Source organism: Zosterops lateralis (genome assembly GCF_965231275.1).
Source record: "Zosterops lateralis genome assembly, chromosome: 13".
Taxonomy (NCBI): Eukaryota; Metazoa; Chordata; class Aves; order Passeriformes; family Zosteropidae; genus Zosterops; species Zosterops lateralis.
The window spans coordinates 15,849,135-15,876,098 of record NC_139773.1 but is presented as its reverse complement, the minus strand read 5'-3'; positions in this window follow the sequence as shown (position 1 = coordinate 15,876,098).

Sequence of the window (26,964 nt, the reverse complement as noted above, 5' to 3'; positions counted from 1 at the left end):
ATAGTCTAGAGCTGTTCAATTTTTACTAATGAAAGTAAGTGAGAATGAAAAAAATAATCCTACTACCTCACTCTCCAAAGCTGGTTTTCTTGAAGCACAATAGACACAATTTAAAAAACCTCAATCAAGTTTTTTACTCTTTGAAGAACACAGTATTTTATGGATGTAATTTATAAGCAGAAAAGAAGAGGGCTATTCCCAATATTATCTTTATCTTCTAGACATAAATAACAAACAACTTCGGTAATCAAAATTTACTGCAATTGTAATAGGTTTTGGCATCATTTATGTATCCCAGGGAATGTTAACATAATACTGACTTTCAGGACTCAGGCCAATTCTTTTTTTATTTTATTTTTTGGGCTGGATTCATTAGGCATATATATATATGTGTGTATATGTACAACCTCCCTTCCCCCCAGTATATTTGTGACTTTTATGGCATTGGAGAGATTAATTCTCATAAATAACACTGTTTATATCTCCTAATCAGAAAGTTGAAATTATCTGTGACAATGTGAACACTAAAAAGTTGTATACTATGAAAATATTTCAATAATTAATGCATGCACTATCTAGAGCAATTGACAGTGAGGTCATAAACATAATGGGCCATCTGTGTTTGATTTGTATCTGAAAATGCTTAAAGGGAAAGGCAGGTAATTCAGGCTTCTCTTACAAATGTAAACAGGCAAGATTTTTCACCTTCTCAGGGGGTTGTTGAACCATTTCATTACTTTAAAGAAGAAGGGGGAAAAAAAAGGTTTTTCCAGGCTAGAGCCTTTTAACACAGTTGCATTTTGTTCCTGTGTTCTCTGACAAGCAGCACACACCGGTGGGGCTTTTAGTCTTCTTTTAGAGTACACACAGGGTTGTCATTCTCCTTTATTTACTTTATATTGTTTGCTCTATAAAAAAATGCCACTCCAGGCTCCTGAGCAATCCCCACCAGCTCACTTTGCATTCTGGGACCTGGGTTTAAATAGTTTCCTTTGGACCTTTCCAAGTTCAGATCTGCACTGGGCTGTTGAAAGACAGCAAAAGGTTTGTGGAGGGATCTGGCTCGTTGTGCCTTTATGACCCTTCTCTGGATTTGTCCCAACTTGTCTCCTGAACCTTTTCTCCCTTGTGAAAGTCGAGATTCAGGTTACCTGCATATCTGGGGTTGGATTTAGTTTAGCCCTGGATTTCTGCGCTGTGACGGGGAGAAAAGGATTGCCCTGCTCTCGTCAGGAATAACTCTTTATCTCTGGACTTATATGCATTGGCACAAAGCCAATATCAGGCTGGAATGACTCAATAAATAAACAACCATATACCCCTCTTGTTTTCACTGGCTGATCCGATGACAGTCGGGCTCCTGCTCTTGGCACCGACCGAGGCTCTGCTGAAGGAAATGCCATTATCTTCCCTGTGCCAGGCAGAGATTAATACATTCTTAGAAATTGAATCCAGACAGGACTTCTAAATGATTTCATGTGACCTCCTGTATATCAGGGCTATTAAATACTACAAATTACCTATGATAAGACCAGAGATTGCAACCTATTTAAAACTCTGTGCATTTTTTTTTTCTCCTCTCTGCTCTGCCCTTTCTTGTTCCTTAAATATTGAGGGTAGGCAGAGAATGGGTCATAGCAAGGCAATACTAAAGTCTAGAGAAACTGAATGAAATATATCTGGGTGTCCCTGCCCAGTACGAATTCCCTCACTGTCCCTGATAGTCTGATCTGGACTAATTTCACTCTCAGATCTGAAATTGGTGATCAGTGCAATCCTGAATACGACACGAACAGACTCCACTTGTGAGAGCTCCTCATTGCCCCCCCAGACTTTGGTCACCTCTTCAGCATTTCATGTCTAACATTGCAAAATCCTGGATGTAGCCAAGGGATAAAAGTACTGGCATGCAGAACCAGAAGCTAAGTTATACACCAAGGTGTAAGAATTATTCTTGACATTGCAAGTACCTGTCTAATACTTGAGACTCTGGAGCATAAATATTTTCCTAATGTTGGACCACAAGGATAATAAAAGGGGAAGGGCAAAGCCCCAGATTCACAGACTGGTAAAGAGAAAGACTCTGCTTTATGGATGTTGAGCATTTGCATTTCTCTCACTTGCATAAGAATCCTCCTCCTTTCCTCATATCCTCTCCAACAGGAAGCTGTGTAAATTGCTGGGTGTTCCAAGCCAGATGATGAAGGAGATAAATTCTAAGTTGTCCAAGCACAATGATCTCAAAGTTTAACAGTTTGCAGCACTGGGAAATTGCATCTTACTTCAAAGCTGAGTTTCTGTAACTCCTATTTCCATTTTTTGCATCTTGTCATGTTGTTGGCAGCAAGGTCAAATGCCCCATGTTATCCAATATTCTCCCTGTGCACAGGTCCCAGTGCTTAGAAATCAAGTCCTCTTCTTCCTTTCTTGCTCAGCTGAGGAATTTGAGTTTATATATTGCACAGCAGTGCTTGTTTCTAGTATCTAGACTATTTTACTCTCCTGTGGTCTTACTTTGGTATGTCTCCCTTTTGAAAGTAAAGTCAGACCCAGCTGTCTAATAATTTGAATTACCAGTTTTTGTCAGAGCAGATAATTTCCTTCTTTCTACTTGAATCTATCTTTATTTTTATTTTTTTTTTTTTAATTCTGGCTCTGAACTCCAGAGAGTTTTGGCCTTGTTATGCTGAGTAGAGGTGGAGATTAAATACTTCAGGTTCAAATGTTTTGAGACAGTTTCCCACTCTGTGAATAGTAGCCTCATTCCCTGATTTTTGCATTGTTTAGCTACATTGCAGTAAATACAGCATAACAGACTGCCCTGAATCAGAACCTCATCCTCTCCCATCACTTGCTAAAATAATAACTCTTCCTGTCATCTACAGATTTTATTGGCACATTTTTATGTGCAATGTGAAAATTTCATAATAAAGTTCATGATACTATAAACTGCAAGTTGTGTCAAACCAAAGTAAAAGCTGGCACAGCCATAGTCTGTGACAGATCAGGGAAGGATTATTGGAAGGAGAACTCTGTGCCTTCCTGATTTCAAAATCAGCAGTTTAAAGATATCCAGAGCTGATGTTTAATATTACTCAGTGAGGTTTCATGGTTTTTAAAATCCATATATACTTTTGTTCTCTCCAGCATCTTTGAAAATGACTTCCATCATTGAATTCATGCTGAGGAGAAAAATACTTTCTTGTAGCAGGTGCCCTATATTGTATTATGAAAAAGAGTGAATAATCATTCCCTACTTACCTTTTCTATTCCAGATTTTATAGGCCAGATATTGTGTTCCCTCCTTTCTTTTTCAGATATTCTTTACTTAAAAGAAGCAGGAAGGTGTTATAATTTTCTGCATCTATTTTGAGTCAGAGTGACCAGAACTATCACAGATTTATATGTGGCATGAGGATATTTTCTGCATTTTCATTCTCTACTCATATTCTTGTATCTTATTTTCCCTTTTGTGGGGCACTGAATTGATGCTTTACAGTGAATTATTCACAATCACTGAGATCTTTCTGGCACAGATGCATCTACATTGCACTTTTATTACTCTCCACCCAGTGACACTGAATTTCTCCTGTTTTTCTAATACTCTTGCACTTAGTACAGTGAGATATTTCAGCTTGGAGAGTGTTGGATAATTCTCTATCATTTATCCATATATGATCAGCATGCTTGGTGGGAGGGGCTGCTCAGTAACTGTCCCCACTCTGAAAACTTTATTTATTTATTCTTATAACCATCACATCTTAGGACAGCTCAGTTTAGAGCACTGAAACCTTCTCAAAGCCTTTCTAAAAATCTGTCTGGCCTTGCTGGAGATGCACATGAAGTTACTGATTCCTTTGGCAGAACCTCATTATAGAAGGACTTTGTGCAGAGCAAGGGATGGTTCTGAATATCACTTGGCATTTAAAGCCGTGGTGGTTTTGCTTGGTTAAATTTAAAATAATTTCAAAGGGAGAATGTGTTTTTCTACTTAAGGCTGTGATCTGGCATTTGGGATACACAGGTTGTACTCCTTCTCTGCCAAAAATCTGTCTCACTGAGCAAGTTGTTTCATCCTCCTGCAGTGCAGTTGCTCAGAGGTGCAATCATTACTAATTTCTTCCATCACCTCTCTTCACCTTCTAAGCTTTCCAGGACAGGCGCATCATCTTTATACTTAGATTTTTCTTTAAATAATTTTGCATGGTAACTCTGGATGAGGTCATAATCCAAGGTGATAATGTATTTGTTAAGGTCAAATAACCTGATAAGGGCATTAAGTCACTATTTTTAATCAAGCTCCATTTCACTCTTTCAGTTAATATATATGTTTTTTAATTTCAGTGGTACATTGTCTCAGTGAGAATATTTGTTTTGGCCACTAAATCAACCAGTACGCCAAAATAAAATAATTCTGTGTTATTTCAAGTAAAATTAATTTGCTTTTATTCTGCTGTTTTAAACAAACTGGTTGGACTCTAGCAGTGATAATATCAGTAAAGAAAAAGCCAAGGGCCTTTTTCATGAGATTTCATTAAGGTGTGATAATTAAGAAACGGGAAGAGGACAAAGAATCACAGTGCCTCTGCACTGAAGATGCTGTGCCTTAAGAGTCTGAGTCATAACTGTTGGGTCAGTGACTATAAACCAGCCCTATAAATGCAGAATATAAGATCTGGACAGGGCATTTCCTCACAATGACTATGCCAGCAGCTAATGGTCACAATCCAGTGGGTCACCCGTCCTTCCTCCCTCCCCTTTTGAAGTGACACCATCCCTGTTTTCACTCTGTATCTGTCATAAAGACACATTGATTTCCTTTTGGAGGAAAACACATATTTCTTCCCTCCTGCTAAGAAGATAAATCTGACAGATTTTAATCAAATGTAGTTGTTCACAACTATAGAAATGTTTCCAGTGGCACAGATGAAAACCTTTTTTTTTTTTTCCCTATTCTTTTTTTTTTTTTTTTTAAGGGGGTTTCTGGAAATCAAGTTTATTTGGAGTGCACCTGTGCTAAAAATTTTACTGTATGCACCAGAAGTTAACATTTGGGAATGCCCTATGGGCAGGTTTAACTTTACTGCCCTCCAACATAATGCCTGTCTTGTAGTGGTAACCATGAATACTGCCATAGTTAAGGGTCTGTCAGTGGTTCTGTCATAAACTCCCCTGTTTCCAGGGTTTTTATAACTCAGCCATAAAAACTCTCTCCAAGCTAAAGCTGAGCTTACCAAGGCAGACCTGATTCTGATCTTGGAAAGGCAGATGATACATATCCCTCTGTCTCCTCTGAAATTAGCTATGATCCCCCAGGAAGGGCTCTCACAAACCATGGGTGCCATACATGTCCAGCAATATATGATAGATGAAGGGGGAACAGTGTCTTAGAAAGGCTTTCATCCTCTTCAAATGGCAAATAAATTGGCCTTTTTACTTTGAAGCAAGAGAAGTCAAACAACACAGTGCTTTCCAATTTAAATTGCATTTTTACTTTAGTCTTTTATTTCTTAAAGTAAATTTAGGAGTTCATTACTGCTTAGCCTGGGCCATAGGAAAATATCTGATAGCATTTAGAAATGTGGAAAATCATTCACTATTTAAGTATTGCTCTGGATTTAAATCTGTGGGAATGAATGTGGAAATGGAAATCCTGAAGAAAAAGATCACTCAAATCTGAGTAGAGCCAGTGTTCAGCAACACAGAAACCATGGCTACCGTGACCTTGAAAGAAAGGGAGTGGTGTTTAAAATGTAAAATGGCAATTTAAATTTCTGCTAATTTGTCTGTAGACTCAACCCAGCTTGTAGGCAAGGCTGGCTGCAACGAGCTCCAGAAGTAGAGCAAATATTGCTGCATAATAATAATTTTCTATAGTGGCTGCTGGTATAGATTTGGAAATAGGTTATACATTCCTCAGTAAAATTAGAATGGGGTAGATGGATGGATGCTAGCTGAACTATGGTTTGGATGCTAATTAAAAAAAATATAGTAAACTTTGGATGCTGGATATATTTGGGTTGTGGAGGTTTTTTCTTTTTTGGGAGCAGGAAGAGTTGTTCAACTCTGCCAAGATATCCATGGGTTTTCCATTCTATGCTGAATTCTATGCTTTCCATTATCTCCTGATAGCTGAGGAGCTCCAGTCCTCCTTTTTCTCTTCCTGAATGCCCCAAAGCTGAACTCTCAGAAAATATTTTTAATTTGAACCCACAGAAAAGTGGTAAAGAGAAAAATAAAGGAAACATCTACAAGAGTTGGCATTTTCACGTTTGTTCCTAGTGCTGGCTTTTATCTTCAGTATTTGGCATTTTTGTAATATTAAACTTTGGGCTCTAAGGAGCAGGAAGACAGTGACTCAAACTGTGACTCTCCTATGATGGTTTTATTTCTGGGTGCTGAATGAGGCATGTGGTGTCTAGGAAGGAGGGATGGTTTAGATCAGATATTAGGAAGAAATTCTTCCTAATCTTCTTCTGTGAGGTGGGTGAGGCATTGGCACAGGTTGCCCAGAGAGGTTGTGGACTCCCCATCCCTGGAAATGTCCAAGACTAGGTTGGACAAGGCTCTAAGCAACCTGGTCTGGTGGAATTTGCCCATGCCCATGGCAGGGCATTTGTCCATGCCCATGGGCTATAAGGCCCCTTTCCACCCAAAACCATTTCATTATCTGCTTTGTCCCATCCTCTGGTTGTCCTTTGGGTAAAGTTTATTTGGCTTGACCAGGGGAATAATGTGGGCTATGGCATGAGCTGGAAGAGGGAGAGAACAGTCATTCAAAAGGAGATTTGGTGCCTGTTCCTCCCCTGCTCTGCTCTGGAACAGTCAATCTGCTTCATGCCTCTGACTTCTTCATGCTTCAGCCCAGGGGGCAAAGGAGAGGGGAGAACTGCCAATCCATCTCTCCCAAAGAGCATTTTATAAGGAAAAGGTATGGAAAATGAAAACAAATTAGGTAGGAAGGGGAAAAAAGAGCACCTTTTATTTGCTATTTTTACACTGTTAATGGAACATTAATTTTAAGGATCCTTTTTGGAAATGAGTCAGAGGTAAGCCCGGTCAAAGCTGTTCTTACTTTTCAACACTATTTCTGCTTCTTGTTATGGGAAACTTTCATGGTTTGTGCCCTGAATCAGATAATTCAGGCCTTACTCCTCTTTAGATCTAGGCCAACAAGATGGTCTTTTGGTGACCAAGGTTTCCTCTAACATTTGTGCCTTTATGAATCTTCTCTCTTCATAAAGGTATGAAGAAGTTTCTCCGTGTAAGGAGTCTGGTCTCCCGGTAACCTTGGGGTGGATTTACACATTTAAGTCACATCAAATGCTAATAGGAATTCCTTGGTCAAATCCTCCGCCCTGTCCCTCTTCATGCCTCACTGGGAGAAAAGAGCCATTAGTGTGTTTAAAAGTAAATTTCAAGGTTTCCTTTTTGTGCGTTCCAATGGCTGAGGTTTATTCCTCCGGTCCCTTTTTTATTTTATTGTGAGGCACCTTGAGTTATTTGCATGATAAGACACCCTGTAAATGGATTATATTGTAATGCATTGTGTAGGTTTAATGCTGACAACAGCTTGGTTTGGAAGTAAGATAGCAACTTAGATTTTTAGTTTCTGATGTGCCGTGCAGAGAAATGCCTTTTGAGAAGCATGAGGCGAAGCAGGAGGGATGAGAAGGAGGCAGCTGGAGTTAAGTTGTATGAATAACGTGAGGGGAGGCTGGCGTTCAAGATGAGCTGAATGCATTAACTTCTCAGCCCCCAAACTGGAGAGAATCAACAGCACAAATGCCAGTGGCTCCCCCTTCTCTTGCTCTAACACTTAATCTGTTTTTCCCCTTCATTTTTTTTCCCCCAAGGATACCAAAGGGATGGCAATGGTTTTTTGGTAACAGCCTTTCACATGGGATGGGTGTACCTTTGCAGACACTGTGCCTAGAATATTATGTCATTATATACTACCTACTTAGAGGCTAAAGCCGGTCCCCTGGAGAAACCCTGTATTTCAGGAAAAAATGGTGAAATGAGCAAAAGGTCTGTTTTTTGGGGGAAGTAGATTGCCCTTAACTCTCACTGGACCATGTAATGAGCACTGGTGCAGGAGGTTTGGCAGGCAGTCTGAGCATGGAAAACATACACTTCCCTGGAACAGTGTGTTTAAATCCTGGCAGAAAGAACTTGGCTTTTCCTCCCAAGGTAAGTGTGGAGTTTGCATTGAGTGGGTATTTTAGATAACGCCACAAAAATATAAACTTGCTGTGGAGACTAAAGTGCTTTTCATCTCTGCTGAAGTTCTGCACAAGGCTGCATTTCATGTTACATGCTTGAAATACTCTGTGCAAGTGGCAGAAATATTCCTCTTTCTCCCTTTTCAGTTGCAATAATAAAGCTCTCCAGTTTTTAAAACTTTGCTCCATATAACTCAAAGCTTAAATAAAATGATAGCAATTAAATCAAAGGTGATCACTCTGTTTCACTTGTAGCTTGTTGCTTTAATTCTTCCTGGTACCCAACACCCTTGTGCTGGTTTAAAGTTCTTGGGAATTTTAAAGTTCTTGGGCATCTCTTCAGCTTTTGGCATGTACATGGCATCCTTTCACACTAATAGAATTAGTTGCATATCCCACATATTTTAAATAACTCTTTATTATCTATAGTGGTTGAACGGAGGAAGCCGAGCAGTCGTGCAAAATTTATGCGTCACTTAAATTAAAATGAAATGCTCCTTGGAATCACTTTAGGCTTCATTTTTTAGCTCCAAGTAGTCATGAATAGCATTTTGAAAAGCACTTTGATCATTGCGCTGTTAAAAAAAAACCACCAGAAAACAACAGAGGAGAGAGGGGAGTATCTTTTGGGGGAGAAGCCTTTGAAATCATAAAGTGTAACTAAACTTAGTCAGCATACTGTGACCTGTCAGGAAAGAGCTGATCCTATTTAAGCTCCGCTGCATGCGGCCAAAATACTTTAAAGAGAACTGCGTGGATTTCTGTATTTCCTGACGTCAGCCAGGCACAAGGGGAAGATAGGCTGGTGTTTTTATTTTTTTTTTTTAAGAGAAAAAGAAATGCTTAGAAGTGCCACCAAAGCATTCCTTACTTAGGCCACTGTGCTGGTGACGCTGCAGTTTCTAGGACATATTGTCACTTGATCCAGCTCTGAGTCTGTGACAGAAAAAAGGACATTTTGGTTTACCAGTCCATTCTTTTCAATTAAAATACACAGAGTGTCTTGTCTTCCCTGCTGCTCCATGGTTATGAGGAGAGAATTAGGCTCTAACCATCCCTTACGGATGAGTGGCGTGTAAATCTGGATTAATTCTGGCAATCTGAGGGAGGCAATACGAGGATCTGTCTCACTCCAGTGCATGGTCTTTATGCCATTGTATTCCTGCACTGATAAAGAGATGCTGTACAGTTGCACATCCAACACCACACTCAGGGCAAGGAACCTTTAATAATAGTTTGAATTAAAACAACTGGTGCTTTTAAAGAGAGGAAGAGGTTCTTTGTGAAGTACAAATAAATTCCCCATCTCTCTATGTGAAGACGTCACTAACAACTCATTTAAACTCTTCTCGTAAAAAGAGTGTTTGTGTTCTAACAAGAAGTTTTGCAATCTGGAACAAAATGTTACCGATTGGGGAATTTGGATCTCAGCTGCTCCTGAATGATTCCACATTGAATTCCATTCATGACGGTGCTGTTACTCCAGACTTGCATGGGGGCAATAGACTGTGCATTAGAGAAATCAGTTTTGATGAATTATTATTTGATTTGAAAACAGAAAGAACCTTCAGTTGTCACTAGAAGCAGCACTTGGATGGCTTTTTGCTGTTGAAAATGTCTGAAAAAGTTGAAAACAAAGCTGTGCAAATGGTATTGCTTTCCATAAAAATATCTGCCATGGGGAGTGTCCTTTCCTTTGTAGGAACACCTGTTTGTGTGGTTTCTGCACTATGGGGTGAGAGCATTGGATCCAAGACACCCCAGGATCCAGTAGAATATTGCAAAATAAATCAGCCTGCCTTTGAAATCTGAAAGAAATTTTGCTTTGTATACAGGGATATAAAGCCTGATACAGCACTGCTGTTATCTGAAAGAAAAAAAGAGTGATCAAAATTGGTAATAATTCTTCCATTAAGTGGGAGATAAAACTTTAATTAAGACAGCCTACTGGAAGCTCAGGATGCTTCAAGTGTGACTAATTCTGACTGGCAAAAAGTATTAATTTTAACAAACATTAATTAGGGAGTTTTTCTCTGTGGCTGAGAAGACAGTTGCTGCCTGCCAGTGTCCCTACAGGGGTTGTGCATGGACGTGCACCTTGGAGCCTGTGGTGTGTGGTGAGACAGCATGAGAGCTCTCATGTGTCCCCCAGGATTTACTACAAGGTGGTTTGGGGCCTGAGCAACGTGTCTAAAGAGGTGGAAACACAAATTTCTCACTGTGATGAACACACATCAACACCAAAACCTCTGTGGCCAATGTTGGCTGTTTGTACTTGAGGCTGCACCTTCCAGTGTGTCACCAGGTGGGCCCTGATTTGGGATTTCTCCTTTTTTGTGTGGCAGGGTGAGCTCTTGAGAGACTCCACCAGGAGCTCTGCATCCAGCTCTGAGACCCCCAGGACAAGAAAGATGGAGTGAGTCCAGAGAAGGCCACAAAGATGATCCAAGAACTGGGGCACCTCTGCTATGGAGACAGGCTGGGTGAGCTGGGGTTGTTCAGCCTGGAGAGGAGAAGGCTCTGGGGAGATCTCACAGCACCTTTCACTGCCTGAAGGGGCTCCAAGAGAGCTGAAAGGGACTTTTGGCAAGAGCATGGAAGGGTAATGGCTTTAAAATGAAAGAGGATGGGGTTAGATGAGATATATGGGAGAAATTCTTTACTGTGGGGGTGGAACAGATCCTTCAAAGTGTTCAAGGCCAGGTTGGACAGGGCTTTGAGCAACCTGGTCTCATGGAATGTGTCCCTGCCCAGGGCAGAGGTGGCACAAGATGATCTTTATGGGCCCTTCAAACCCAAACCATTCTGTGATCCTCTGAAAACCTGGCCCCACTACTTCAGGCTGCTGGCAGCTGCAGGGAGAGGTTCCAGCTCTCACTTTCCTCTTCAGCTGAGGCATCTGGGGCTGTTTTTCCTCTTCCAGAGCCCTGGAGTTCCCCCATGGCTCGTAGCCTCAAGGGACTGCACAGCTGCTTGTCCTAGAGCCAGCTCAGACTGAGGTCAATGGCATAACTCACCCTCCAATTTTTGGGGACTAAGGTTACACTGCTGATGTTACAGGAGAAGCGCTAAATGGCAGAATCAGCTGGATGGAGTGGCTACTTTAGAGTATTTTAGCCTTGTGGCTCGAGCATTTGGGTTATATTTTAGCAAGCAAGATGACCATTCTTTACAGATATTAAGAATGCAGAGCCTTGTGAATAGCGGAAAATCTAACATTTCATGGATATCAAAACTCACGCTCTTTTTTCCACAATACTAGTGTGTTGTAATGCTTTTTTGCCCTCTATTATCCTTTTACACTGCCACAGAATGTACTTTCATCTTTTGGAAATGACCCTTTAATGCAGGGGCTAAAATTTAATTTAGGATCTTTTGTTTTAAAATCTGTTTGCTTTGTTGCACAGGAATAACAATGGGTCTTCCATGGTTTTTTTTTGCTACTGTTAGAGCACATTTTTGAATGATATATATGAGAATTTTTTTCCTGACTGTTCAATCTGCAAACTCTGCTCAACCTTGGAGACCAGGCTGTGTTCCTCCTGAGGTGTGAGCTCTTGTTACCAACACAAATTCTTCCAGTGATGACTTTGTTGCCTCTTTCATGCTAAAACAAGCATAAAGTAGCTAAAACTTATTTTTCTTTGCAAGATATGGAAAGAAATGTGATTTAAAGCACCTTGGACAATACGTTTGAGAACCAAACTGCTTTTTTGAAAAGAATTGTTTCTTTTTCCCCAGTGTAAAGTGAAACTTTGAATGAATTTTGAATCTCAATTACATCCTGTGTGGGCCCTAACATGAAAGTTGTTACCACTCTCAACTTCTAGCTGCTTTCAAACCATGCCTAACTGGAACATCAGAGACAGTCCCTTCAGCTGGTCAGAATAATTTCAGTTCCAAATATCTTCATGAAGAAATGCAAGAGCAGATGTTTGTATCTTTTTATTGTCTCAGTGCCTAATTTACTCAACTGCAGTAGCTACAAAGAACTTTTTGCCTCTATTACTATAACTTTTAAAAATTGTTCTCTGTGGTTATCAAAGTTTTCTTCCATTCCAGCTACTGATTTTATTGCCTAATGCCAGCAATACTCCATTATCTTTATCTCATCTTGATCTATGCTTTTTATTTGAGTTGCAAAAGACCACAGCCACAATTCAGCCTAAGAAGATAAACTAAAGTAATTCAAGCCCAGTGAATGGTTTTATTCTCTTGTGTTCCTACTTTCATAACTTACTACTCTTCTGATCCATTTTCAGCTGTAATGTACATATAATCAACCTTTTCAGACTCCTCACAAGAAAAGCTTTTGTTCATTGGGCAGTAATCAGTATTAAAGGCCTTTAAAATGGTGAAAGTCAATGACACTGGTGCATTGTCCAGATACATTGTTGTTGATGAAGAGAACTGATATTTCTGTGAAAGACCAATTTCATCTCAAAGTTTCTTCATCTGCCATGATCACAACATTTTTCACTTATTGTTCTTCACAATCACCTAGGTTGGTGTCCACCTTTGATATTTCATTCTAGCTTGGGTAATTTTTTCCCCCAGAATAACTACAGAATGATTTGATGGCTTGGAATAAAACATTGCATAGTCTCAGTCCATTAATGGAGCCTCTACAGACACAGTTATATATGAGCTATATATATTACAGCCTTTGAATCAGTGAAGAAAAAAAATCTTACAGCAAGAAGACACTTGATCACAAATATAGTTGTGTCACTTGAATGTAAAAGAACTCCACTTTAGAAAAGAATAAGAGTGAAACGATAATTTTTTTTTCTAGGGGAGCACTGTACTACAGGCCTAATTATAAACCTAAGACTGGTCCCAGAGATTTCAAATCCTTTGACATTGAGCTTGTGGTTAGATGCCTTGATATTTGCCATTGGTGGGGAGATATTCTTCTCCCAGTTTTCAAATATTTATTTTTGACCCATCACAAACCAGATTTCTCCTCTGTGAGGTGTCAGGTGGAGACAAGACCCTCTAAATTTTACAGTCTGCAGTTCAAAGCCATGGTCTCCACTGCCTTACAGCCTGTTAACTCCACTGAGATTTGGATCCAGCACAAAGGTGGGGGACACCCTCACATCACCCAGAGCTGTCCCATGGAGGAAGAAAACACTAACTGGAGTTTCTGGCTCTGGATTGCTTTCTCTCTGCCTCAGGGTGTCCAGCTGCTCAAGTACAAGCTTTTATTGGTTTTACAGCTCTGTGAAGCAGCTTTGAAGGTAGTTGATTTTGGGAAACCTTGACTGGGCTACCAAGTGGAAGTCCTTATAGGAGCTGGACTTCAAAATTAATTGTATCAGGCACAGATTTTCCCTTGCTACTGTCCTAACTCATATTTAGATGTAATAATTTCTACTTTTTAAACTAAGTCAAAGGCTGTTAGGTGCAATGGCTTTTGTTAGATCCCACAGCAAAGCTGGAAAAGCAACCATTGGGCACTGGAAGCCTTCATTGTGTCTGAAACACGGCAGCAGACTTGGCTAAAGACTTAGCTGAAAATAGTTGCCACATGTTCACTGTATGAGTCAATCACACATTTGCTGACAGGGAGATGGTTGGCATCCACAAGAAAAGACTAAAACAAAAGCTTCTTTTCTTATTTTCCCATTTCTTTTGTTTGAAACAAATATTAAACACCTATTTCCCAATTTTTCCTCTTTTTTTTCCTCTCTAAGAGGATAAGTAGTAGTTTGGATTTTTTCCCTTATTTTTATTTCCCTCCCCTTTTGCACTCCTCATCCTTCTTATTTTTCCTATTTTCAGACTAATTCTTACAAATTGTTAATTCTGGAGAACTTACAGAGGAAAACAAGGGAAAACTGAAACTCTCTAAAGTGGTTAAAGTAGTTTCATTTTTCTTTCTGTTGTTATAGCTTTTCCAAACCAAACTGAAATTTTGGATATTATTCACTTATTCAACTAAAGCAACAAAAACAAAAAATGAAACAAAATGGACAGGCAACAAAAATAATTCCAATGCTTGCAAAAATATCATGTAAACAGTAGAAAAAATTGTTATGTTTTGTACCTTGTCAAGGGGAAAACAATGGAATTTTGAAAATTTTAATGAAAATGTTCTTCCATTTTTCAACTGTTCTGAGAAATCCAAAGATCTCAGCTGTTTTCATCACTAGTGTTACTGCATTTCTACTTGTCTTGGATCTTGCTTTTACAAGATGCTATCACAGCTATGGTGTGTCTCCTCTGAATTAACTGAGCTTTTCAGCTGCATATTTTAAGTCTACATGAGTCAAACACTCATTGGAGTCATCAGTCATCAGCCCCATATATCACTAATTCCAACTTTGATACTAAGATGACTCACGTCTTAATTATTTTGAATAACAAGTGTGCTCTTGTGGTAGGACAACATGGTTTTGGTTGCTACAAAATGGATCAGCAGAAAGTCGCCACATAATTCAGGTTAGCAAAGTTATCATGAAAGTGCATGTTGGTACAAAATGGTTCATTCTTCATTATTTTCACAAGGATGATTTTGTTTTTCCCCCCCCACCACTAATGAGTCTTCTAAGCAATTCCTGCCTTTGGAGATAACAGGTAGCTGAAAGTTTAAACATGACAATAAAGTACATTATTTTAAATTAATTTTATGCCATAAATTTATTTCACATGTAGAGAAGTGTGAAGAACACGTAGGCAAATGATCCACCAGAGAGGCTGTGGCTGTTATTTTCTGGTGATTATAATTTCCTCTTTGATTGTTTGACATCTGTAATTCAACAAAATATTGACAGTGTTGCTTTGTGTGTCTGCAGAGCTGTGCTGGGCTGTAGATCATGGTGCCCTCAGTGGTGGCACATCCTGTTCAGGATGTGGAATAGGCCAATGAGTAGAATGAATTTTTTTTACTGTAATTTCTTTTCCTGTCCCAGATTTATGTAACACACGAATGGGTCAACACCCCAAGACATTGCCAAGAAATTGCTGGTGCTGCTATTTCAAATAGTTTCATACCAATACCTGAGCAAGTTGCTTTGGAGTCTCTCTGTGCTGCTCTTTGGCTCAGTGAAGACCTTATCTCTGCTTACATCAAACACAGCAAGTCATCTCTTATTTGCAATCTTTAGATGTTATCAAAGTGGTTGCTATGTTCTAACGTCTCTCAGATCCATGTGACCAGGAAGGCCATTGTGCAGTTGCTGTCCCCACCTCTATATCCTGTAGCTACATGTTAATAAGTGGAATTATTCAGCAGTTTTACGACTGCTTTTACCATCAATTATATTGCTACTTCAGTGAGCAAAGTTTCACTTCCGAGTTAAAGTCTTTGGAAGTTTTTCTTTCCTTTTCTGAGATGTGAAGTTGTCCAGATTATCCATGTTGTAGGCTGGAAACAGAAAAATGCTTGGCAAAGATGTGTCTCAAATCCCCCTCAGAGGAAAATAAATTGTTTCTAAGATGAAGTTGCCTCTTTCAGCTCTGATGGAAAACTGGAGGAGGTAAAACTTAGAGGAGCATGTGGACCACACAAAAAGTAAACAGCCACCTGATCTTTGGCCTGATCCAAACAAATGCTGTTGAAATAATTGAAAATATGCCAATTGACTTCTGTGGGATTTGCAGCAGGTTCTAAGTTGGCAACCACCCTTTCTAGCAAACAAATCTTGTCTACTTTTACATCTCAGGCTTATAGTTAATCAAGTTACTGAGACAGAAATGTCTCTGGCAGGAACATGTTTCTCTGTTTCTCTTCCCTGCAACTAATAATGTTTCCCCAGGAATCGCTTCCAAAAAACTCAAAGGCCAGTATTTAGATAAGCAATATCAAAATGCTTCAGCATTAAGCTCTGGTAAGTATTTCCTCCTGTTTGTTGTAAGAAAAAAGATTTTACACAAGCCATGTAGTCTTAACTTTCACCAAGTTAAATAAAGGTTTAGTAAAAGGATTTTGTGCCCTTTTAACCCCCAATAACCAGAGTGCATCCTGTGTGACCATTCATTACATATGAAATGGCTGTAATTTATACCAAATGGGGTAGGTGAATTCAAACAGAGAGATACCATCGATGATAAAAAGATAACACTTCTCTGTAACAGATGCTTCATTTTATGATGGAAATGGGGAAGCTGAATGCTGCAGGTGCCGGGCTGACACTAGGCCTGTGGAGAATCATTAGAGCCTCCTCAGAGATCTAGGTTTACTCTGTGTTTAATCAGCCACAGTCAGAAGAAATGGCTTCATTTCAGCTTGATGAGAGCCAGATTACAAAAGGAAGATAGATGGCCAATAAGGTTCATCACTATAAGCATATTGTCTTAATTTGAAGAAACAAGCTGGCATTCTGTGCTGAGGAAAAGTGAAGTGCAATATGGCTAGTATCAAACCCTAGTTATTCCAAGTCTCTCTGCTCCACACAATGAAAGTATTCTGGCTGCTCTTCCTTTGACTAAAATATTGAAAAAGTGTACTGCAAACACTGCAAATGACCACATTTACTCATGAGATATCACTGCTTTGGGTTCCAGAATTCTGAAACCCCTTGAAGTCGTTTCACTCATCTTAACAATCCTCCAGCCACTTATTTATACATACATATATCATAAACACAAATGTATTTGTGTGTCTCCACGAGTGAAAAGGTTCAAAATGACTATTGATCAAAAAAAAAAAAAAAAAAAAAAAAAAAAAAAAAAAAAAAAAGGTCTCTGAGCATAACATGAACACACACCTCCTAAAAGGGTCGGGGTGCAACCATCTATCATGACTTCCCACGACAGCCATGGGGACAATGAGGCTGTCAGCTGGGGCCTGCTGGGGGATGGGGTTTTTAAAAAAGATAGGGACCCAGAGCAGGGAACTTGTCCACACAAAAGATAAACAAAACTGGAGCTCTCTGCTTTCCCCATGAAACGAGTGATTCATTGCTCAGCCTTGGTGCTGGGTTTTCTCCCCTTGTGCACGCACAGACTTTTTGTATAATCTATTTCTTCAGTGCTCTCCAGAAGAAAGAGAGAGCCTGGGAGCTCTCAGGATTAGAGTATGGGAGCCTAACATTGTGATGGGAACATCACAGTTTTTACTGTGTATTTTATAGTAGAATCCAGATGGTTTTATTAAAGCCACAAGCCCTTAGTACCAGCAAATCTACAAATATCTAACCTGTGTTTTCAACTGTGATTTTGAATTGTGAATCCATAGCATTTTTTTCTTCTATGGCAGATTTAAACACTCTAACATTCAGGTTTTCATCTATAAATTTAACCTCCCATGGATCTCTAAAAAGATATCCCCTGCCTCAAGACTAAACAAAAAATTTTGTGCAGAACTTGAGGTGCAAAACTGCTCAGTCTTATAACTGAGGTAAATTTGAACTGGTAGAATATGAATCCCTGCCTGAAGAGGAATTGTTAATTTGGGGAGTTTGAGAAATTTTGAGACTGCAAATACTTAGGGGAGAAGTGTACATTCAGGTTTGATTTTTTTTTTTGTGGACAAAAACAGCTGAGAAGAGTGATATGGAGGATTTAACTTGTAAATACCTTAGAATAAAAGAAGAATTTTGTGCCTTAATGCAATGGATGAAGAGGAGGCACTGATGGAAAATATGAAACAAAGGTGTGATAAAGTCAGAACTGGTCTTGAAGTTGGTATTAAATAGTATTTTAACCAAGACCCAGAAGATATTATGCTTTGTGTGAGGTATGCACAGCCCAGAAGGGTCACCACAGCAGAGGAAATTAAACAAAGATGAGCAGAGAACTTCTCAGAAGCCAAGACGTGAATAAGTATTATGAGATAAAATTATGCTATGCAGAATTGTAGTTTGTTTTTGTCTTTGTCCTTACACCGAGAACATTGCTGGTTCTTTTGCTTTTCCTTAAACTGACTCTATTAAAAAAGTTTATTTATTCTTTTCCATCTTCCTTTGTTCTAACTTCACCCCTCTTTGCATGTAAGGATGAAAGTAAAGCAACTCCCACTGACTTTACAGATCTGAAGGGAATTAGGAATTTGACTCAACAAAATTTTCCCTCCTCCCACACTTTTTTTCCCCTGAAACCCTGATGGAACACACTCTCTTGTCCCTCACACATTTTCCTGGTGTCTGTTTGGACCCAGAGCAGAGAGCTGACATGGAGGGAGCCCCTTTTGAGGAGCTCAGCCCCAGCACATGTGTGTTTCTGCAGGACCTGCTGCGCTGCCAGCCCCAGACAACTCAAACCTCATTTTATGGCTGCACTGACACAATCCTGCAGTGAACCATGCGACCCCTCAAGTGTTTAGAAAGGTGCACTCGTGTAAGGGAGACTGTTTTCCCCTCTGGAGTAAATCAGAGCCCCCAAGATAATCTGCACAAACAGGTTATTGACTCGTCCCTTTCCCCAGGTGAGGAGAACTGGGTTTTTCAGAAACTGACCCGCTGGAGCATTTGCAAAGTGGAGACTTAGGAAGCTTAACAATTGGTAGAAATATTATCATCAACTATCAGGGTAACATTATCCAGCCATTCCCACCCACAGATACACACACAGGCTGGATTTCGGCTCGGAAAGCCCTGCAAATAACGCACTGTAGGTGTGTGGTCCTCAAAGTGTTTAAATGTTTGAAGATGAAGTGAGCAGGAACATCTTGCGTGCACCAGCTGAAAGAGGGTTGGGAGGAGTGGGGGGTGGATTTCCCTGGACAGATGATAATTCTCTATCCTTCTATGTGCTGCCAAACTACCTCAACTGGTGGGGGTTTATAAACTTTTCTTTCTGGTCTCTGAAGAGCAGCTTTTCTAGTGTTTTTTGGAACACATCAAATGCAGTAAAATTAAACAGGAGGAAAAAAAAAATATTCCCAGGGCCCTTCATTCCCTTCCTTTCCCCTGTCAAGATATTACTTAATTTAAATGCTGCCAAAGTTAATAATGAAAGACGACATCCTCTGGTGTGTCAGAGCTCAGTGCCCAAGAAGGAAAGCAAGAGTGCCTTTCGGCACTCTTATCTTTGCTAAATTCAACCTGGAAAAAAACTAGAGCAGATTCAGGGATACTGTAATTAGCAGGATTTAAAATGATCTCTGCAGGTCACTTTTCTTGGCCCAGAATTGCCCGAGAACTCGACACCTGAACCGAATATCTGAGGATCCTGTGCCATCACATGGTGCCTGCAGTGTAAGGCTGGAGGTGCCACCGAGGCAGTTAACCCAGGTATGTGCCACCCACAGGGACTCCAGGAAAACAAACTGCCTTGGGACAACAACAGCTTTCCCTTACAAAAGGGATGGAAAATGGGCAGAGCACAGTTCAAAGATTCACTCCAGGATATTGTGAGTAAAACCACAGGACTTTTTTGAGGGGGAGGAAGGAAGGGAGTTGGTGCTTGTTGAGGACCTGGGAGGTTTTGGGGTGAAGGAGGTGACAGGAGAGAAGGGACTCTTCACATTTTCTCCCTCCTCCACATTCCCACAAACCTATTACACTGCTGAGGCACTGAACAGAGGAGATGAGCAGTGCCAGACCTCACTTCATTGCTTTTTTTCCTAACCCCACCCCCCCAAAACCTTTTTCCCTTTTCTAAAAATAATTTGTGTGTGAATCAAAGGGGGAAAAGAAAGGTAATGCACAAAGATACAGAGCAGCTTATTAATTAGTGTGAGGTGCTCTCAGTGCTCCTGTATATATGGAAGGGCTAAAAATGTGAAATACTGAGGTGACATTTTAGCAGCTGCTGGGCCTGCAGAGTGTTACTGTGATGTGCAGAGCCTCTTTACTTGGGCACTCTCAGTGCCAACACAGCTAGGGTGTCACAAAAACAAATGAAAGTTGCACAAAAACATTTGAGGTTTTGACACTGAAGCTGGGCATTGGGATTTGTGCTAGATTTACACAAGAAGGGATATTGTCCCACAACTTACCCATTGTGTGCATATGATATTTTGGTGGGTTTGCACTCCCCTGTCCTAAGCAACAGCAGCCTGTCTCTAGCACAGCAGCCTTTTGGAGGTTTGCTGGTACAAAATGAATGTCCTCCTCAGGGAGGATCTCCCCAAGGTGGCCCTGGTTTCCTCTGGTCTCCAGCAAGGCAATCACAGCTCCTGCTCCAGAGAGCACAGGAGGAGTGCTGCACACCGTGGTGTTCACCTGCTAAAGGTCAAGGTCAGAGCCTGCTTGGCTCAGCCCTGCACACCTCAGTCACAGGAGCTGATGGCCTCGTTCTGCAGCCAATGGAGCAGAACATCATGTGATGTCTGTCACCAACTTCCCAGTCCCACCTACAGCTCAGTCCTGCCTTCAAAGCAAAGCTTGTGCTCCTCTCTCTGGGCCTGCAGGAAGACTTGGTAACCACTTTCACCTTGTGCCTCTGACACAAAAATCAGGAGGCCCTGGTACCCCAAATTGCAAGGAGGTGGGAGCCCACTGAAGCAACCCCAACAGGGAAATACAACAGTGTTTTAACCCACTGACTGTTCTGCAGCAGATACTGTTTGTGGGAAAGGCTTTTGCTCTCTTCCATCTCTGGCTGGAGTCTCTCTTCTTTCACCTTTAACTGTGTGAGCTTTCAGTTCAGAAGAGAAAGAGCAAACTAAAGATCCAAAACCAAAGTTGTTGATGAAATCAGTTGGGGACACCTCATATATGTGATAAAACAGAAAAGTTGCCTTTGTTTTGCACAGCAAGTGCCAAGAACAGGTTAAATTTTTCTACTCAATGCAGTCAAGATATTATACTGAGAATAGTTCAGCTTTTATCTGTCTGTAACCATTCTTCCCTAAATAACTACTGTTTATCAGCTACTAGTTTTAGGGAGTTTGTGGCTGGTTGGTTTGATGAGAGATCAGGACTTGTATGATACCTAAAAGCACCAAAACAAAGAGAAAGTTATTATTAGTTTTGAATGATTTCTGAAACTATTTACTAGTTTAAATATATTTATATTTTGCAAATCTTCTAGGAAACAGTGAAAGGCCATGCCTGGATCCATTGCCCAACTGCCATGTACCTGTTTTCCTGCTATATGTCCCCTTGTTTCCCTGCTAGGTAGTGGGTAGAAAAAAGGCTGATAATTTATGACTCCTGTTAATACTGTAGGCTGGATGTGTTGACAATATATCAATAATTATTTCTGGTGAGGCCTGAACAGTGTAGCATGGGTCTCTGTAGGATGACTCATTTTACCAGAAGACAGATATGTGTGACCTGAGTTTTATGACAGATGTCAAATATATCGAAATGTGGTGTGAGGGAGATCATCTTATTGGCAAAGTAATGAGAAGCCAGTGGGAAGATTAATGTTAAAACTGAATTGTGTGGTGCCTCCTTCACGCTGTGTTTTTGATAAGTGGTGCTGGGGCAGCAGGGAAGGGGTTATCCTCAGCCTTGTGTGGGCCAAAAGTGGGAAAAAATTTGGAGGAACAATAATATTAACCAATGTGATACCTTAAATTTCATGAGGAGATCAAAACCAAATGTCTTTCTGAATGGAAAAGAATTGTTGAGGAGGTTGGTTAATGTGGCAGAGCGAGGGGAGCAACCAACCAACCAGACAGTGTGGCCTAAATCTTTCAAGGTGACTGCTGTCTTGACAACTTACATGGGTCTTATTTTCAGCCAGTGTTAAGCCTCCCACCTTCTGAAAATCAAGCCCTCGTGTTTTGCACTGGCTGCCAGGGAGAGGAGATCAGCTGCCACCTTGGGAAGTGTAGGCTCAGAAAGCCTCTCCTCCCTGCAAAGCCAGCACAGGGAGGATTCCTTTGCAGAGCTGGGCTCTTTGCTGCTGGACAGCAGTTCCCTGTCTCAGGCTCCCCCATCAGTGAACCTCCCTGACATTTTTGGAGGCCTGGGGTGGACCAGCATGGTCTGTAGGTGCCATCAAAGCAGTGGCTGGAAAGTCACCACCACCACACTGTTCTGCTGGTGAGCTCTCTCTCCACATCCCTGGGCTCCTGCTGATCCTCAAGATAAAAGAGTTCCAGTGGAATGTCAGATAAGAGCTCTGGGTGACAGCCTTGCCCTGGACATATGGACCCACTTTGCTGTTGCAAAGACCAGCTCTTATAAAGAGAAGTCAAAAGGACTAATAATGATAAAATAATTGAGTCAAAGAATGATCTGGGTTGGAAAGGACCTTAAAGGTCATCTTGTTCTACCCCCTGCTCTGGGCAGAGATGCCACTCACTATCCCAGATTGCTTCAAGTCCCATCCAGCCTGGCCTTGAACACTTCCAGAGATGGACATCCACAGTTCTCTGGGCAACCTGTGCCAGGGCATCAACACCCTCACAGGAGGAGTTTCTTCCTAATATCAAATCTAAATCTTTCCTTTTTCAGCTTAAAGTCATTACCCCTTGTTCTATCAAATTATTATCCCTCCATCCTTGCTCCTGATGGAAAGATGGTAAAGAGCTGCCTCCTCTGGCAATAAGGAAGAAAGTCTCATTTGTGGAGGCAGGAAAAGAGTGTCTTCTATCTGTGTCTTGATCATACTTGATTGTGCAAAAACACTTCTAACACTCCATGGGGAGGGAGTTTTCTTTTAGCCAGAATTGCCACATTATCCATGGAGCAAAATTCTGGGGGAAAGCCTGCAATATTATTTGAGGAGCAAAGTTTTGGGAAAAACCTGCATTGCAATGCACAAATATTTTTTCTTGTTTGTGCAAGAAGGGCGCCTTTAGAGTGACACAGGTGCTTCAATGTAATAACAAGGTCAAGCTTGAAAAAAAAAATTATATACTTTGAATAATTGAGCTGTATTTTTAGCCCTCATTTTGTGATCTGTGTCACATATATATACGTGTGTGTGGCTCATTTCCCTGTTCACCAGAGACACTTTTGCCATATTCAGGTTTGCTACCTAGAGAAGAGGCACATGGGCACTTGGTGAGCTAAAGGCACCTTTTGACTTCTTTCAGCACAAAAAGATTTGCAGGATTTTTCTTGCTTTCTCTGTTTCTTGGAAAGGTTATGATCATAATTTCACCACAAATAGGACAATTTTCTTTCATTCAGCTCTAATAGTGGCACAAATTTAACTATATTGTGCTAGCAGGCACTGATATATTAATTAAAATATAGACTAATTATTTACCCTAGTTAGTTCATACAAATCTCAGTAGTGTAATCAGTGGACTCCCTTAAGGATTTTTGTCATATTCAGCAATTGAAATGGTTTCTCTTTTTCACTCTATTCAGGATCAGAATTGGTTTGGGGTTTTTACTTTCAGGTCGGTGCTTTAGTGGCCTCCACAACCCTGGTCTGTGCAGAGGGATTGTGCAGCCACAGCCACACTGACTGCTGCTAATAGGTGAATAAAACCTACAAAAAAGTTATCCTAGTAACTGTGGCATTGTGCTGAAGTGGCTCTTCCCAGCCTTGACTTTGAGGAAATTCCTGACCTCGTGCTGGTTCCTCTGCGGTACATTTGGTCACACATAGCCAGAATGGTTTCTGGGAAGTGGGGCTCTGATGTTCTTCAGCATGAACAGATGTGGAACGATGTTTACATGGGGAAAATGTTCAGCCTGTTTCGTAAGGAAGGGAAAGGAATGCCTCCTGGCAGAACAGAGGCAGAGCACTAAGACAATGTGGATCTAAGCCTTTATTAAAAGGACAAGCGAATCTGACATCTGAGCTGCAACACAACTTGGGATGCCCAACTTGTGTGTACTTAGGGCTTATTTGATGCCAGGTATTTATTTTAAACACAGGTGGTGTGAAAGATGCAGATGACCTCGTTGAAAGGGAAGAAAAAAACATTCAAAGCAAAGGGGTGAAGGAGAGGAAGGATGAGGCGAGTCTGAGTAGGACAGAGATTGACCCAACCTGCAACTTGCAACCCTGGCAACCTCATAAACACCTTTTATTCCTCCAGTACGCAGCCATCAGTCCTCAAATCCTGTCTCCAGAGTATGAGAAATTGAAAAGAGTAGGTCAAGATTTCCTAGTTTTTCTCCTTTTGTGCTTTTCTTTCCATGCCAATCCCTATTTTCTCTTCTTCCTATCCCTTTTCTCTTTTTCTCATCAAGACCAAACAGCATTGAAGAGAAGAAACTTCATCATCTAACTGCTGGAAGAGACAGTGATGAAAGAAACTCTGTGCAGCCCTTCATATGTACAGTGTATATAAAAATTTTGTCTTTCCCCCTACTGAAGAGAGGGGCTTGACCAAAACTATTTGGGGTATGGAATACTGAACCCAGGCTGACTGTTGTTGGTATCAGTAGTGTGGGTTGCACCTGTGAACCAAGTTCTCTATAACCATAGGAATTGTAGCCTTTAAATATATACTTCCTGCAAAACAAACACTGAAAAGACCAAACAGAAATTAACACACAGGCTGAGAATGAGACTTTCCCAGTGAGACAGTGCAAGACTATTAAAAAACCTGCCCTAAACAGCAGAGTCATCAGCGTTCCTGGTAGTGCAGCTGTGTATCTTTGAAAATCAGGCACCCTTTAAGCACATTTTCATCATAATATAACCAATACATATTTTATTATATTTCCTTTCCCTGTTCTACTTCTGGTTTAACCATGTGTGAACCAAGCTAACATGATTAGACACCTTGTTTTTCACCAGTCATTTCTGTTTGCAGTCTTCCATAAAGTGCTTCAAATGAATTTTAATATGTTGATGGTACTTACTGGAGAGATTAATATTCATAATAAATACCTCTTAGAAATAGTCTTCAGCAAATCCTTTTGACAGAGGAGTCAGAGCTGCTAACGACAATAACTACTACAAAATGCAATTTGTTCAATTACTTTAATTAAATTTCACTCTGTAATGTCTTCTCATTTATATAGTAAACTAATAGGGAAAAAGTACATCATCCTTATTTGCCTTCACTTAAATGCCCAAAACTGTTTCCTTATGTTTTCCTTTACCATTTGCAGCTCTCTCAGCTTCTCGGAACATTTGAGATAATTATGGGTTTTGCAAATAAAGCTTATTCTTCACCAAGAAAGGTTGAGACTTTCTTTTGAGTACACTTTTCTAGAATAAAAACCTTGACTACACAGATCCTAATCTGGTATTTACTGACTGGCTGATTTTGGATGGTGCCAGCATTCCAGTGTAAATGGTAAAAGTGTCTACATTTCATCAAATGCTTTTTTAATTATATTGTTTGAAATTGGAGTAAAAAGGAACGCAGCTGTCTGGAGATTTTGGTAGCATACAGGTTATAATGAACTCATGAGAAATAACATAGCAGTCTCTTTAATGCACTTTATTGCACTGAACAAGGAATTTTACACTGTGGGCTACATTCTCAGCTGGGGTAAATTGCCATATCTCTGATTTCCTCACTGTGCAACAGCCTGGTTCTGAGCCCCTTGCTCAAAAAAAATGCAACTCTCATTTTCAACCGTTCATAACAGGAGAGGATTTGGCCTGGGTTTATTATGGTGCAATTGTGTGTAAATATTAAGGTCATCTGTTATCTGGAAAAATGCATGAATTAAGTTAAAATTGGTAGCTCTGAGCCCACTGTATCAGTAAAATCAATAAAGCTGTTTCCATGAGCACTGTGAATATTCATGTCAACAATCATAATAAGACATATGGGAATGTAAAGCATGCACGTATGACAATTTAGTGATAATTTCAGGGTAGGCATTGTTTTGGGGAGCTGAGGCTGTAATTCCTCTGCTCCAGCACTAGCAGCAAGTAAAGCTTCAAGAGGGAGAAACAATTCATTTTTATTATGGGGCGAACTGGGGAGGGGCCGCAGAGTGAACCCTTCTTAGATGCTGAAGTAGAAACCACAATTTTTTCCCCTGTGGTTTCACAGAACTCCTGTAAACTGCAGCAGTTCCTTCAGCGGGCTTCCAATTTCTCTGCCAATGCTATAAATTTTGTTGGGAAGATGAAGTCCTACAGTGCAATTAACTCCAAAAGTGGTACAAAGCAACGGCACGCAGATACTGCAGTACTTAGCACTTAACTCTGAAATTCTGATAAGCCCTATCAACTCAGGGTTGTGTTTAATGTTCACTCCTGCTTATATACTGAAGATACAACCTAGCGGTCACAGTGTTAACACTCCCCAATATCTATTACAATTAGTTTTTGATTAAGAAGCCTAGCATGGCTTTTGAAGCCTTTTATGTTGTGTCAAATGGCTAGTGATGGAGTGAGATGCACAGACACCTCCCAGTAACAAAGCATCTTGTAAAAGGTTTCAAGTGAACTATTTTATCATCCTAATGGAAACCAGATGACTCTAACTCCCCCTTTAATTTCAACTATTTACTGAAGAGTCCTTGTTTTGAATTACTTAAAGATTTATTCCAAACCACTATCTCATGCATTAAGAATCACTAATAACAAAGCCATTCTGAGCAGAGCAAAGCTTTTAAAGAATGTGACTATGCCACTGCATTTATTCTTAAGTTTAAACCACGTTTTTTAATGGCTTTCACATTTTTATTTCTCAGTTTATTTTCTTGGTGTGTTTATTTTTATTTTTTTTTCCCCCTTGAAATCCCAAACACATTTTCCTACAGCCATTTCCAGCTCACACTGCATTTTCCTGCCCTGCTGATGGGCACAGCAGGCTGGAGCTGGGATGGTGCAGCAGAACCTGTGAGTGTGCTCCTTCCTCACATCCTCCAGACAGCCTCTATTTTGGATTTCCTCAGTGGGTTTAGCACAGGAAGGGCTGCCAAATTAGGGCCTTGGGGAAAGTTGTGTCCACCATGCACAGCTTTGTTATTTCTGCTGAGCAGTAAAATTTTCAGGGGACGAAAGTGTCGCTTCGTGT